Source organism: Gopherus evgoodei, chromosome 14 (assembly GCF_007399415.2).
Source record: "Gopherus evgoodei ecotype Sinaloan lineage chromosome 14, rGopEvg1_v1.p, whole genome shotgun sequence".
Lineage (NCBI taxonomy): Eukaryota > Metazoa > Chordata > Testudines > Testudinidae > Gopherus > Gopherus evgoodei.
In genome coordinates this window covers 27,302,874-27,316,528 of record NC_044335.1, presented here as the reverse complement: position 1 = coordinate 27,316,528, position 13,655 = coordinate 27,302,874, and the positions used below count along the sequence as shown (strand labels likewise).

At 42.9% G+C, this 13,655-nt stretch overlaps 1 protein-coding gene across 1 annotated transcript in view; it reads left to right on the top strand.

The window, feature by feature from the left end:
* Positions 1-4,064: 4,064 nt before the first annotated feature.
* ITCH (itchy E3 ubiquitin protein ligase) overlaps positions 4,065-13,655 on the top strand; it is a 119,735-nt gene continuing 110,144 nt past the window's right edge. The window contains exon 1 of the mRNA XM_030533805.1: positions 4,065-4,195. The gene's annotated coding sequence lies outside the window, so the exon portion shown is untranslated. The remainder of the gene's footprint in view (positions 4,196-13,655) is intronic.

Sequence of the window (13,655 nt, the reverse complement as noted above, 5' to 3'; positions counted from 1 at the left end):
GCTCCAGTCCCTTAGGCTTTTTTGACAGTCCCAGCTACTCTGTCTATGTTCTCTTTAACAATAGAAAGAGTAAACGTATTGGTGGATAAAGATGCTGGATTCACAGCCTGGTAGAGTGAAGCCCTCTGACCACACAGACTGGACAGAGGAAGCTTCTTCACACCAATTTGCCTCCAGTTTGACCAGAAAGAAGCATCTCCAAAGTGGGAATGAGTTGTTTCATCTACTTCGCTCATTCAGGCCTCAATTTCTCTGCTCAGGATGCCAGCAACCATATCAATTAGCCAGAGATGCTGATGGTTTCCATGCTATGACCATGTCTTATGGCCTGAGCCTCATCTCCCCTAAGCCTCCACAGAGTCATCAGGCAGCAAAGCTTTCAGAGATTTAGTTTGTGTAATGTTTGTGATCACTGTGCCAGTGAGGTTCAATTACTTACCATTCTTCAGCAATGCCCCATCACCCTGGCTTTCCATTTGCCTTGCAAGTCAGTGATTCTCAAAGGTCTTGAGCCTAGGGCTCATTTGTCATCTGCTCCCACTTCCTTACCAAATTCAGGCAGAGCAGGTTGAAAATTTAAAAAAAACTTTTTTTAAATCAGTTATTTTCATTTGACAAATTTAGAAAAGGAAAAAAATTCTATTTAGTCAAAGTTTTTATAAACATTTTTATCAAACATGTTGATTTTTTCCTCCTTCCCTTCCCTTATTTCTCCCCTGAAAAGGGGGTCAGAAGAGGGGACAGAGGAAAATAAACTAAAAAACTGACTTTTTTATTTGCCACTTTTGTCAACAACACAGAAAACATTTGGAAAAACAAATTTTTTTTTTTGCAAAAATTTCTAATTCCAAAAAGGGTAATTTTTCTAACCAAAAAAAAAAAAAGCCTGAAAAATATCAGCTAGCTCTATTCACAGCCCCATGCCTGATGCTTTCATGAATGCCCCATGCATGATGCTTTCATAAATGTCAGTAAAGGTACCCTCTTCTCCTTCTAGCTTGCTGACGCTGCTGCAGTTGCTCAGGCTCTGGCTTGACTTGTCTCCCTGCTCGCGGCCCTACAATTCACTACCTCCCTAAGGTTAAAATGCATATATTTAGACATGCAGGTTTGAGAATTCTGGCCATGCTGTACTGCTGAGGTTCCTAAGAGAATCTACTATACAAATGCTCAGTTACAGAACAGACAACATGTCTCAGCACATTACTGTAACTGCATGCACTCTCTGACCTGATTTGGCTCTAAAAAGGCCTCAGCAGAGCAGTGATGTTATGATTTTAGGTCCCATTTCATATGGAGAAAAATAATGCTTCACTTCCTGTGCAGGGAGGTAGGAAACAATATTTCCAAAATACACAGTGTCCTTCTGTTTAAAATACATTCCTTTCTTGGTGGTGTCATTTCCTTCCCTATGCACCTCAAAATTCCTCTGATTGTGCATTGGGGAGCAGTTCAACAACACAGCAGTGTTCAATTGCCATACATAATAATTACTCATGTTAGTTTCGCCCCATTGGTTCTCCAGGAAATGATAGTTTTTCATGTCCCTTGAAGTCTTTGATAATATTTTCCAACAATCAGGAAACCAAGTATCTGTCCCTGCTGATATCTAGATCTTGAGTAGCCAAGGAGGATTTCAAATGATAATTAACAATTAACATTCACCCACTTCCTTGTGGGACGGCATTATTCCATCTTCAGGGACAAACTGAGTGTGTTCGGACTCAGAAAGAATGGCACATGAGAAATTGTTATTACAAATGCAAAATTCAAAATCACATCGACAATAGTAAAATGTTAATCAGTTGCCATAATAATTATCTACCTAACAAAGAAGCTGTAAGACTCAATAAATGTTAATAAAGTGCTTTGAAATCCTCAGGTGAAAAATGTTGTGGAAATATAAATATTACTATTCCTATTCATCAGCAACTTTCCAAAGTCTGAAAGCATTTGAAAGTGCTAAGTTGCTATTTAATATTTAGACTAGGTCAGCAGTAAATGAAAATAGGTAAGATCTGATGACTACTCAGGAGCTTATGTGATATTTGCTTGGGGTTTTTAGTCCAATGCCCCAGTAGACAACTGTCTCCATTAGGAAAATTGCTTCTGTAACTGGAGGGCTGCAGTGGTCTCTTTGGAGCAGGGACCATTGTTTTGTACTGTTTGTACAGCAGCTAGCACAATAGGGTCCTGGTTCATGACAGGCACTCTCAGGACTGGTCTACACTACCATGGCAAATCAATCGAACTTACGCAACTTCAGTTATGTGAATAACGTAACTGAAGTTGACATAGTTAGATCCACTTACTGCAGTGGCTCCAATTAGTTCACTCTCCAATTAGTTCATTAAAAAAAGGATTCTACTGTACTATTCATTGACAATCTTGTTGGTGCTCTCATCAGAAGACGAGGATTAACCAGACCATGGAGACTGGACTATCCTCTCACTCTGATGCCTTGTTTACACTTTCAGCTGTCTTAAAATTTCCCATGATTGCACTACCAATGGTATATCTCCATGGGTGATGGGCAGGAGTGCAGTCAGTCCATCGGTGTTTTAATTACTGTGCTCCAAAGAGAATTAGACAACAGCCTAAATGTCAGCAGTGCTCCCACTGGAACTAATGCAGTGATGGGAATGTGAGTGTAGACATAGCCATAGAGACAACCCACTCCTCCAGGGGAAGGTTGTGGTACAGTGGTGTAGCAGGCAGCGTTTGAAGGCTGCCCTGCTTCCCTCCTTCTGTAACAGACCTGTGGATGAAAAGGACTTTAGTCTTCAGGGCTGTAAGTGCATTTTATTCATTCTTTCTAATGAGGTACATAGATCCATGCAACACAGAAATCTCTTTTTGAAACTTTATCGTGTTTCTATCTCCATTCTAAGGTGCCGAGTGTTGCTATATTTTATACTGGAGCTGGTTAGATCTACACACTGAAGATTGCATTAGAGATTTCACTATATTTATTGTCATTTTCAGCAGCACCTAGAAGCCCCAATTGAGGCTAGATTCTGCACATACACTGTTATACAGACCACCTTAAGCACCTTGCCAAAAATCGATCCAGATGGCACTTGATTTGCAAGGAGGCCATGTTCCTTTGAGATTTGCCATTAATTGGGCCTTTAGAGATTACAAATGGAACCCTTCAATGCCACTTTTCACAGAATAACTGTACTCTAGGGCAGTGGTCCCCAACCTTTTTGTGGCCAGTAGCACATTCATGTTTTCAGAAGAGTGTGGCTGGCACCAACAATTTTTCAAGGCTTATTTTGTATTTGTACATTAAATAATACAAAAAACATCATATTTAATGTAACATAATATATGAGTCCAGAGAGAAGAGAGAAGCCAGAGAGAAGCTGTGAGGACAGAGAACATCGGTGCCCACAGCCTGCAGCCCCCAAGTTCTCTGTCCCCGGCAGGCCTGGGGCCATGGCTTCTCTCTGGCTTAAGCCACAGCCCCGCATCTGCCAGGGCCCGAGAACACCAGCACCCACAGCCCTGGAGTTCTCTGTCCCTGGCACATGCAGGGCCATGGCATCTCTTCAGCTTAAGTCGCAGCCCTGCGCCTGCCAGGAACCGAGAACACCAGTGCCCGCAACCTGCAGCCCCTGAGTTCTCTGTCCCCTTCAGGTGCGCGGCTGTGGCTTCTCTCCCCTGCTGGGCACTAGGCGGGTGCACATAAATGCCCCGGTCGGTGCCATGGTGCCCGCGGGCACCACGTTGGGGACCACTGCTCTAGCATCTATGAAAAGCGTCAAAAGCCCTTCTGAACATGCCTACAGAGCCCTCTCCCGCCAGATCCCGCTCTCTGGAGATCCCACTGCCCACACAAAGCCCCTTTTCCAAGATCCCTGTCCGGAGGTCCCCATGGCTCAGCCCTTTCCTGCCTCCGAGGGAACCAAATCAACGTCCAAACCCCCAGGGAGATAAAACACATGCAAAAATACAAGCGGCGTAAGCCGCCCGCTCCTACCCCACCCACGCAAGCGCTTGTCCACTCAGCGCACATGCGTGATACCCGCGGGGCACGCTGGGAATTGTAGTTTTCACCCGCCTCCGCCGTCGCCAACTTTGCGCATGTGCAGTGTCCACCCGACTTTGGAAAGTCGCTGCCTGAGGTTGGGCTCGGAGTGGCTGCCATCTTGGCGGAAGGATTGAGGAGCTGGCACCGCCGCCCTAGCCGGTAAGGAGCCCACCGTGGCGGAGGGTGGCAGCGGAGACTGGGCTATATCCCTCCCGGTCTCCCCTCGAAGGGGCGCTTCGGCTCCGCCGCTGGAGAGGGGTTCGGGGCGGGGCAGGCTTGGGGGAGCCGCCCCCTCCCCGGGGGTCACAACATGTGTAGTCTGGGAAGGGGGAGGCATTTCGCTCCTTGCCCCCGGGGCATGGGATGGGGGCAGCCCCCCTGGCCAGCCTGCCTCCCGCAGGACGTCTGGCCACAACCCCTCCCCCGTGCCGACCAGCCCCCTTTGGCTGCTAAACCCTGATCTCTGGCTACAGCCCCGCCCAGCCCCCTCTAGCTACCAGATCCAGTGCCCTGATCACCGCCCTCTCCCTGTCCTCCCACCCCCTGACCAGCCCCCTCCGGCTGCTAAACCCTGATCTCTGGCTACAGCCCCGCCCAGCCCCCTCTAGCTGCCAGATCCAGTGCTCTGACCACCGCCCTCTCCCTGTCCTCCCAGCCCCTGACCAGCCCCCTCCGGCTGCTAAACCCTTATCTCTGGCTACAGCCCCGCCCAGCCCCCTCTGGCTGCCAGATCCAGTGCCCTGATCACCGCCCTCTCCCTGTCCTCCCAGCCCCTGACCAGCCCCCTCCGGCTGCTAAACCCTGATCTCTGGCTACAGCCCCGCCCAGCCCCCTCTGGCTGCCAGATCCAGTGTCCTGATCACCGCCCTCTCCCTGACCAGTCCCCTCTGGCTGCTAGACCCCGGAGCTTTGATCTCTGGCTACAGCCCCGCCCAGCCCCCTCTGGCTGCCAGATCCAGTGCCCTGATCACCGCCCTCTCCCTGTCCTCCCAGCCCCTGACCAGCCCCCTCCGGCTGCTAAACCCTGATCTCTGGCTACAGCCCCGCCCAGCCCCCTCTAGCTACCAGAGCCAGTGCCCTGATCACCGCCCTCTCCCTGTCCTCCCAGCCCCTGACCAGCCCCCTCCGGCTGCTAAACCCTGATCTCTGACTACAGCCCCGCCCAGCCCCCTCTAGCTGCCAGATCTAGTGCCCTGACCACTGTCCTCCCACCCCCTGACCAGCCCCCTCTGGCTGCTAGGCCCGGGAGCCCTGATCTCTGGCTACAGCCCCCCTCTAGCTACCAGATCCAGTGCTCTGACCAAAACCCGCTCCCTGTCCTCCCACCAGCTCACTCTGGCTGCTAGACCCCACTGCCCTCACCTGTGGCCACAGCACAGTCCTGGCCTGGGGGTGTTCATAGGCTGCCCAGTGGTTCTGCATGATTAATTGATTTATCTTGTTAGACTGACCTCACACTTGGTAAAGCAACCCCCATCCTTTCATGTATTTATACCTGCTTGTGTATTTTTCACTCCATGCAGCTGATGAAGTGGGTTTTAGCCCATGAAAGCTTATGCCCAAATAAATGTGTTGGTCTCTAAGGTGCTATACGGACTCCTCGTTGTTTTTGCTGATACAACCTAACACAGCTACCACTCTGAAATCTGCATGATTTGCCAGCCCTGGGGGGTTTGTCTCCTCTGCTAGGTTTTTCTCTCCCACAGGATGCCCATTTTATTGAGTTCCTCTGTCGTCCCCCACCGATCCTCCAGATGTTTGTCTTGCGTGAGCTGATAATTCTTTCCCTCCAACTCATTCCTCTCATTTTATTAATCCTCGGGCTCAGCCCCTTCCCCAGACCTTGGAATGAGCTTCCTTTGACTAGTGCCTTCACTCTATCCTGGTGAGTCTTGTTAGAGCCTCATTGGTGCAGCCATCTCACTGGCGTTTACTTGCTTTGTCCTATAAAAAATGCAGTGTCATAAAGTAATGGTCCACAACAGTAAAGCATAAGTGAGTGTGACTGCAGTGCGTGTGGTTATTACTATATGGTATTGTAAAGTCACTCCAGAATGGCGGCTTCGGTGCCCTCACTTTTAGTCTGGAAACATGGATAGGTCTTAGTTACTTAACCCTCCAGTATCTAAAGTGCCACCACTGATCTTGTGTGACAACAAAATCCAAATGGTAGGTAGAGGAAGGTTGAAATGATGTGGGAGTCATCATTTAACTGGGTCTGAAATTTTCTGCCAACTTTTTTTTCAAGATTCAGCTTGTTTAGATAGCTATAATTTACAATAAGGAAAACCGCACCAGATATGTGAGAGGCAGAAGTAGCAAAGGTGTAGAATGAGGGGCCTACCTTGTAATTTGGTATAGTGAAACGTGTCTGTTACTCTTTGAGTTGGCAAAAGCCTCTCATCAGAAACAAACTTTTATTAGACTCCAAGAAATTAGAGCTGGGAAAGGTCTTTTAGGTCATCTTTTCCATTCCTTTGCCTAATACTGGATTGTTCCTTAGAGTGTTCCCCATTGTTTTGTGTAGTCTTTATTACTCTGTCCCTTCCTCTGTTTTCCTTTTACTGGCGGTAATCTTGCCATTATAAGTGTAAAGGCCAGACTAGAAGTGATGAAGGAATGAGGGCAGATTAAACCACTGCTGGTTTGCACTATTTGAAAAACAAGCTTAGAAATTTAGGAATAAAGTCCCACATTGGCTCCATCTTCCTGTTCAGATCTCATGAGGGTAAGACTGAAAAATTGCTTGAAAGCAGTGGATCAAGTTCTGCTCTCTCATCCAGCTGTGAAAGTTGAGAGCTGTTCTACTGACTTTATTGTGGTTACGTTGGTTTGTGCTGCTGTAAAAGAGCCGAACACATTGTAGTTTGTGTTCTTAGTTGCAGTTTAACAGTTTTAACCATCTCTGTGAACAAGTTCACTTTGAAGTTACCAGAACAATAGCTGCATTATGGTTCAAAGTGAATTTTCTTATATCTTTAAACAAAGATATGGTATAGTAGGTATGAAAGAAGTTGAACTGATGGAGTGGAAAATAAGTGAGGCTTCTGAATACTAACGTTGAAAGCTCCTTACAGATTAATCAGTTATCACAGTGTTTAAAGATGGAGAGAGAGTGGGGGGAGATTATTTATATGAATAAAACTATTAAGCAATATAGTTTTTTTTTTTCTCTCCTGTTTAGATATTTATGTTCCAATTGTTCATGGTGAAGTAGCCATGAGAATTTATATTTATTTACACCTCTACGCTGCTATTACACTGTCCTCAGGAGCCAAAAAATCTTACCGTATTATAGGTGAAACTGCGTTATGTCGAACTTGCTTTGATCCGCCGGAGCGTGCAGCCCCGCCCCCCTGGAGTGCGGCTTTACCATGTTATATCCGAATTCGTGTTATATCGGGTCACATTATATCGGGGAGAGGCGTACTTATTTTATAGATTAGACATCTTTCCCAATATTTTAAAAGAAGACATGAGATTACCAAATGTAGTTTAAAAATTACAGACTTTAAAATATATCAGGAGTCTGCTTAAGTTTTAAATCGACCATTCCATTTCCTAGCGAAGTTAAACTAAAATAATTCCGAAAACAAATTATCCACTTCTGGTGAGGCCTATAAAATCCATTTTTTTTTTCCATCTTCTGAGTCATCCAATGGTTAATCGACAGATGCTTCACAGAGATGTGTTGATATCAATTAGCAATGTTAGTGCACAGACAAATATATTTTATATGAATGGATTATAATGCAGTGAATTTGTTAAATAACACTATTCATGTTAACTTAAATGCCTCACATGCTGGTGGTATGCAAACAATAAATAATTTCACTTTCATTCAAAACAAAAGAGGAAGACTATTTTTTTATACACAGCAGCTGAAAATGGTTGTAATGAAATGTATAGATGTGCTATAAACTACACTATGGACATTGTGCTTCTAAGTTTGCCTGTCCAGTTCTGTGCTTTTTCGTGCTCAGATTTGTCAGTCTGCTGGTCTGATTTACTTTGTGATGGATGTTGATTGTAGTTTGTGTGCCCTCACACTTCAGAAGGGAGTGACATTTAGCACAGCACATGTACTGTAGCTGGGAGAAGAATATTTTCAGCTGCTTACTGTAAATGAATTTTGCCCACATGCTTGCTCCAGAAGGCAAAATAGGCAAACTGTGATTACATCCTATCTATCTTGGAAGTGTTCTTTCTGTTTTTCCAATATCTGGCACAGAATCAAGCAAATGTGTTGGTTGTTATTTTGCTTTTTTTTTTCAAAGGTTCCAGACAGTCCATCTGTTTGGCAGTGTTCATTTGGTTATGTTTTGTCAGGCATCTGAACTAATTTGGTGCCCATGTTTGGGAAAAAAAAGGGTAGTCTGCATCCCACTTTTCTTCCTTCTTGAGAAGAAAGTAAATGATATTCTTGCTTCTTTGTGTTGTGTTTAGAACTTGGGTTGCAGAGGAGAGTTATTGCCATGTCCAAGGCCTCCAAAGGGATTGTTTTATTTATTTTAAATCTATATTGAACAATCTGTGTGTCTGTGTGGTTTTTTTTCAGGAAGATTCACTGTAAACTGTAAAAGAAACCTTTGAAAACCTGAAAATGAGGTTCCCATTCTTGGAAAATTTATTACCAGCTCTATACAAACTTTTGAAAACCTCCAACATTTTTCTATTAAATTCTTAAATTATAAATGGAATTTCTACACTAACTGTAGTTAGTTCACAGAACACACCAATAAAAATATTGAGGACATAGGTTTTCTCTGAGGAAACATGATATGGGGACATTGACATCGGTTATTCATTCTAACTATTTAAACTAGCAGGCAAAGCTAATTCAATGCCTTTTGGAATTTTCACAAGTAGGGCATTTTCTTCCAGTTCTTTTGTCCAGAAACACTACTGGCTTCTTCCTCACACCTATTTGAGCTGTTCCAAAATGTATAACTTAGGATGTGTCATGGATAGAGTTGCTAATGTTTGCATTTAAATAATTGGTCCTGAAACAAGCATCTTTAGTACATGTGCTCCAGTTAAGCGGAGGTAGACCTTGAAAAATTCACCCACCATTTACCATTGAGAAGTTGGGGGGAAAGAGTAAATGTGCCTTTTCTTTTCCATTGGTTGAGCAGAACTAGGAAGTGTGGCATCAAATTAGCCAGAACATAATATGAAACCAGGTGCTTCTGAGCAGGATCCATTGACACACTCCTGTTAAAATTTTTTACTGCTCTCCTGTTTGTCAGCAGTTAGAAATTGAAGGGAAGTCTGGGCATCTCACCAAAAGGTTTCACTTAGGTCTCACTGTTTTTTATTTCTCTTTTGTGTTGGTTTCTGGCTAATGGATGTTTAGCAAATTTTTAAGCCCTGGACTGAGAAAAGGTAGCCTGCTCTGTGTTTCAAAAGGGCTTGAATGAGGAGGGGATAGGAAAAATTAGCATTCCCACTCAAATAACTTAATCTGGTTATGATCTGTTCTATGAATTTGATTAAATTGATAAGCATACAAAATGAAACTTTATCATTGAAGGAACAAAATGAACATTGTAGAATCAAGCACGTGGGTTTATTATACACAGCTCTGGCGGAGTGTCACTTTGCTTATTAGGCTCAGAGACACTACCAAACAATTGATTACAATGGATTATATGTAATTTTCAAGGATGGAGGAAAGTGATGGGGTAGGAGGTCCTGAGCCCCTGGATAGGTTCTGAGCAAGACAAGATAAGCACAGTAGCCAATAGTCTGAAGATTACATAATGTCTCCACCCATGGTTTCAGGTTAACAAATAACATACTGTTAGTACACAGGTGTTTTCCTTTAAACAATGTATAAAATATGTATGTTGAATTCTGATTTGGGGTCCATAGGAATGAGGTCGCCCTTCTGGTTGTCCAACAGGTACATTCCTGGGGGTTAAAGCAAAAAGACATTGAAAAGTACATGGCAATAGAAATTGTTTTTCAGTTTGCCCATTGTGTTTCTAAAGGCTAACATTGGTATCTGGGAGGGATGAGGGAGGATGTCATATCTAATACTGACATGCTTGAACCTCTTCCATGAACTCAAGATTGGTATGTGGGAGAGCATGTCTCTCTCTTCCTGGAAGAGGAGTGAAGAAAGACAGACACATGGCCCCTTTCAATCCTTTGGTCTGTTGCAGCTTCAGATAACAGTGCCAGTTACTCCTCCCCATCTGGCATTTGCTGATCATGCTTATCTTAGTAAAAAGCAAGGTTTGTGTCTTTTGTTCTGCTTCTCTTGAGAATATTGTTCACTGTTTGCTAGGCCTCTCGGTCTCTTGACCAAACTCTGAACTTTTAGCCTGTAAAAAGTTGCTGACATAGCCTGTGTTAGGATTTTACATACACAGCACATGGATTTTGGCCCTTCAATCGTCAAGAACATTTTGAATTTGTGAATATCTCAGAGAATTAGCAATTTATTTTAAATAAACTGAAGTATTGAGACAAGCTGCTTGTGATTGCTTCTGGTTCACAAGTCTGTCACGGGACTTGTATCCTGGCTATTATGATTACTGAGTGACTTTGGGGCAAGTCACTTATAACATCTGTATGGTTGTATCTCTGAACTGAGAATGTGGCGTTGAGCTGCTAGCAGAGCATCTAAGGTTTGAGCTTTGTTCTTTCAGCTTCTTTCATTTTATTAGATAGAAAGTGAGCTGCAGACTGGTAAGTCAGCATGAACAGCGCACATGAGACATGCTGAACTTCCTTTGAGAGAGTTTATTTAATTAAAACCCTTGGATGTATTTGTGGTGGTTCCTGTCTCAGTTTTTTCAAAGAAAGACTTCTTAAGCACATTCTGGTAACCATTTCCCCTGGTGGGCGGTTGGAGTAACTCAGAATCCAAAGATTTCAGAGTAGCAGCCCTGTTAGTCTATATCCGCAAAAAGAACAGGAGTACTTGTGGCACCTTAGAGATTAAGGGCTTGGCTACACTCAAAACTTCAAAGCGCTGCCGTGGGAGCGCTGTGAAGTGTGAGAGTGGTCGCGAGAGCTCTCCCAGCGCTGCACGTACTCCACCTCCTCATGGGGATTAGCTTGCAGCGCTGGGGCACTGTTTACACTGGCGCTTTACAGCACTGTAACTTGCTGCGCTCAGGGGGGTGTTTTTTCATACCCCTGAGCGAGAAAGTTGCAGCGCTGTAAAGCACCAGTGTAGCCAAGGCCTAACAAATTTATTTGAGAATAAGCTTTCGTGGGCTACAGCCCACTTGTTCGGATGCAAAAATTGGGCATACTGATTTGGTCACTTTAAAACATATAAAGCTTTAAACCAGCTAGACTAGGGGTAGGCAACCTATGGCACACGTGCCGAAGGCGGCACGTGAACTGATTTTCAGTGGTACTCACACTGCCTGGGTCCTGGCCACCGGTCCAAGAGGCTCTGCATTTTAATTTAATTTGAAATGAAGCTTCTTAAACATTTTAAAAACCTTATTTACTTTACACACAACAATAGTTGTTATATATTATAGACTTATAGAAAGAGACCTTCTAAAACCGTTAATGTATTACTGGCACACAAAACCTTTAAATTAGAGTGAATAAATGAAGACTCGGAACACCACTTCTGAAAGGTTGCCGATCCCTGAGCTAGACCATGGTGCCTCAGACTCTCTCTACCTTGGTAATATTACTGCAGCAGTTGAGATCTGAGAAACATGAGCTAAGAATCTCCTGGTTTATTCACAAGGAGCCTAGACAGACTTTTCTTGGTGAGGAGTCCTCAACTGTGAAATCTGTTTCTTGCCTTGGTTAGTCAGGGTCTAAATCTGTTGACCTCAGGTCCCATTGGAAGTCTCGCTCTTTCTCACAGGGCTTTTCTGTACAGTTTGTACTGCTATAACTGTATTGGTTTGGAAACTGACATAGCTGAAGTGGTATAACCCCCTGATGTGAATGCAGTTATTCTGGTATAAAGGTGCTTATATTAATCTAGTTTAGCTATACCAATATAGCTTTGCCCACACTAAGGAGGTGTACTGTTTTAATGTTTTAGAAACCAGCATAGTTAAAGTGGTACAAAAACTATATGTAAACAAGACTTCAGGTTTATCTTTCGGCTGTATACTATGAATAAGTGGCTGGCTTGGTGTGTGAGCCTTGTGAGGGGAATCAAATTGGATTGGGTTGGAAGAGATGTTTTTTCCATAGGTCCAAATTGTTTATTTTGTGAATGCATACAGGGTACTGGATGACATATTTTTAAACAACTGAAATAAAATAACATTATTTATTTTTATTCATTGGAAAGTGCATAGGGTATGCCTTGTTTATATCCTGTAACCATTCTCTCTCTGATCAGTCCATTTCCTCCTCCATAGTACTCAGGCACTGTTCATGTTGCTGAGCATTTTGCAAACACTTCTCCATGGTATACGGAACCCTTTCTGAACAGGTGCGTAGTAAACCCTGTGTGCTGAGCATTTTGGCCCTCTGCACATTCCCTGAACCTTCCCTGTCTGTTTCCACACCCAAGGGTGTTGCAAATTTGTTAGTTAATCTGTGCTTTGAAGACAGAAAATGCTAAATAGTATTAATATGTACAGTTGACTTTGTTAGCTGACTTTTAAATGTAATAAAACTTTGACTTACTATTTTAAAGTTGTACTTATTGCATTTAACTTTTTTTAAAAAAGTTCCATTGGTGTATCTTGCCTTTGAATTAAAAAAAAAAAGGGGGGTGGTGGTAACAAAAAAGGGGTTAACCAGACCCTTTTTTATATCCCTAAAAGCATATTATATAAATATGTCACTCAAAACACAGGCATTTTACCTAGATAATCTTCCCTCAATATGTTTTCAAGTCTACTTTCTGTTTAGGGAAGGAGGAAGCAAATAGTCTTATCTGTAAATATGTTTACTCCAGCATAGTGTTTAGTGTAAAGTGCACGTGCTTAGCAAATCCATTCTATCTGCTAACCTCACTTTTTAACCCAGTAAGTTGGGGGTGTTTATTTTTCTGTTTTGGTATATCATACCATAGCAACAAATTCACATATAAATGAATTCCTTAGAGAGAAATCATTCTAAATAGTGTTTAGAATGATTCCTCTCTCAAGGTATTTTTATTTGTACCTCTGTATACTGTATTCTGCAGTAACACAAGGAAAGCAATTTGAAAATACTCATGTTGTTAACTTCTTAATTTTAAAAATTGCCCCATTTATACTTGATGTACTGTATATTATGATTAAATGAGGGTTTTTGAACATTTGACCAATTGTAATGACAGCTATTTATGAAGTGTTTCTTCATAAGTCTATGAAAGGCAGAGCAGAACAGCTTCACAAAATTAGTTTAAAAACAAGTGTTTTCTCTTTATATGTCAAGATTTATGTTTAGATTTACTAGCACTTGTTATCTGGGAATCCGTGTAGATCATTTAATCAAGTATAATAAATTCTTATATAGTTTTTTTTGTTTTAAGGTAGTTTCAAAAGAAATCGTCAGTGCAAGAACAATCCTTTTTTTTTTTAGAAGCATCTTTTGATTTAGAGGATTTTTACAAGTTCTCACAGAACGAAATGAGTTTCTTATAAACTGGCAAACTCAGAGGAATGGGCAAACTTATTCTTGTCTTAAGAAA